This window comes from Corylus avellana, chromosome ca1, assembly GCF_901000735.1.
Source record: "Corylus avellana chromosome ca1, CavTom2PMs-1.0".
In the NCBI taxonomy this organism is placed as follows: domain Eukaryota; kingdom Viridiplantae; phylum Streptophyta; class Magnoliopsida; order Fagales; family Betulaceae; genus Corylus; species Corylus avellana.
In genome coordinates, this window is record NC_081541.1 from 47,538,369 (window position 1) to 47,541,320 (window position 2,952).

The following is a 2,952-nucleotide window of genomic DNA, read 5'->3' on the forward strand; positions in this document are numbered from 1 at the left end:
TATATTTGAGGGACAAATTTGTCATTATACTTCTTTTTTGACAATTTTTTTCTTCAAATATCAAAAAATGAACTAGAGAGAATTCAAATTCATTTAATTAAAGTTGCTGTCATTTTCTTTAAACCTTTGGAGCGAACAATACCGGAACAAAGAATGGGAGTGTTCTTTAAAGATTGCTCTTAGAAATTACTTCAGGTGAACTCTAACCGATTTCAATCAAATTGATTATGTTTGTTGCTTTCGGTTGTTGTTTTGTGTATCTTTTCATTGTGGGATTATACATGGGTGTGGTCGTTTCATAGTGTTTTTTTATTAAGAACTTTCCATTTTGTAAATTGATGTGCATACTTTTTTCTGTGGCTTTTTCCTCTCTTGGCTCTTATTTTGTCTCCCACGTTAGAGGTTGCTTCATTACAAATAATAATTGACAACAAATTTTTTTTTTAGCGATTTAATGTAGTAGGTAAATAGAGAAATTAAAGAAAGCCCTCGACCCTCGTTGAATCTTTAGTATTGGTTCAAAGTAAATATTTTATTTGTATTTAGTATTTTTTTTTTTAGAAAATTATATTTTACCCTCCCAAAGTTTTACTCAATTTGTAATTTGACGTCCAATGTTTAAAAATTTACAATGTACCCTAATAATATATTAAAAATTTGCAATGTGATCCATCCGTTAATAATTTCCGTTTTCGCTTACGGAAATGATCAAAAATACCTAATTATCCCTTTTTTTTTTTTAAAAAAAAAAAAAAAAAGAAATTACAAAAAAATAATAATAATATAAACAAAAATAAAAACGAAAAAAAAAAATTGTGGGTGGCGTAGTTAACCTTCAATTTGTTTTTTTCCTGATTTTGGTTTATTTAATTGAAGGCATTTTTGGAATTTCTTAAAATGCATGGGGGCAATCTTGAAAATTTTAGGCCAAAAATTGCACGTGCTTTGCAGGTGCACAATTTTCTGTCAAATTAGACGAAAATGGTTAACGGAATGGCTACATTGCAAATTTTTTATACTTTATTGGGATACATTACAAATTTTTAAACATTGGAAGTTAAATTGCAAATCGGGTAAAACTTTGGGGGGTAAAGTATAATTTTTCCTACATTTTTTTGACACTTTATTTGTGTTTAGTTTGTGAGATATGGGAAGATGTCTTCATGTGAGTCAAATGTTAGGTCTATGTGACTTAAACATGAACAATTTTTGCAAACACTTGGCATGTAATACATTCTATGCAAACTGACATCCAAAAAGGCATATACATTCAACCATTAAATTGCACAAAATCACCACAACCTCTAATTGGGCTTATCCCTCTTTGCATGTGCCTTTTGCAACATCCTTCTTACTCAGAATATGTGAACATCTAATTGCAATTGTAAAAGCATTATATATATTAGAAGCATAATTATAACCAGATTTATGGACTAAAGCACTGTGTGATAACCCCGTTACTCACATCATAAACCGTATTCAATGAATCAAATGACATTTCGCATGCACAACACATATACTTGTAATAAGCATGTAAACTACTATATGCCATATGTTCAAATAATTTAATCAATGAATAACAACTTATATTCATTACAAATTTTGAATGTCAAACATAGATATGTTATCTTTTGAGATTTAGAGCATAATTCCCAGTAAGAGGAACGGGGGATGTTGGCTTTCAGTGGAGGGAAAGGGACTGACATATCGATTCTTGAAGAGGACTTAAGAATTTTGAAGTTTGTATTTTTAACAATAAGTTAAAGAAAAATTAAGTATTTTTTAGTTTATTTTGTTTGGTATTACACACTGATGTGACATCCTCTTACTAGAGGGCATAAAATGTTTGGTTTGTGCGAAATTCCTATCAAAGTTATTTTCTTTTATATATGATTCAAGTATATTATGTTAGGAAGACAATTTTTATTTTTTTTTATTTTTTTATTTTTTTAAATTTGTTTTTATGGAACATAAGCCAAATCCAAGTCCACCTATAAAACTTGGCTTACAATAAATATGCAAGTTTAGTAGGCTGATATACTAATATCATGCAACTAGAATAATATAATAGTAAAAATTAACTCTTTTAATTTTATTTTTTTAATAAATGTTGACTTCAAATATTGATATTCAATACCACACCGATTAATTATATTATATGACAAATCATATAATTAATAGCATGCCAAATATCATTAATCACTAAAGTGAGAGAGAGGAAAAAGGCCCAGAGGGTTTGGGTGTCAGTAGGGACAAAACCATGTCAGACAAGGGTGCAATGAGAATTCCCCTGCTTTGAAATTTTTCATTAAATATGCCTTTAAATTTACATTTGGGCAAAAAAATTTGTTGGGGAGAAAATCTTCCCTGGTGGGCCCACTTTATTTCACACTTATTTACAGTATGCCACCGCTCACTTTTCTAATGAGACATATTAATCTCTTAAATAGAAGAGAAAAAGGGGAAGAAGGGCTCTCTCCTTCCTCCACACAAGACCTCTTGACTAAAGACTTACGGTGAGCCACGTCTCTCTTCTTCTTGAATTTGTTAGTCTCATAATCCTCACGTCTCTCTCTCTCTATCTACCCCCATTTTCTCTCATTTCTCGCATATTTCACTTAATACACACTGGTTCATGGATAATTAGAGATTAATTTTCATTATATTTTCTTTTTCGCAAATAAAAATGCTAATTTAAGCATCAGAGAATTTTCAGCATCAATCGGAGACCTTCTAACCTTATTTTATTTTTCAGGAATCTCATTGCCATACATGGATTTATTCACAGCTTAGCCATCCAAAAAAATCACTGGATAATAAATTCTTGGACCTGAAAAATGCTCCATCAAAATTCATTTACATTTTATATTAAATTCGCTTACATGATTACATTATCGTACACTTTACATGCAGTACTGACTCAGTAGAATTTGTTTACATTCGTGTTGCGTC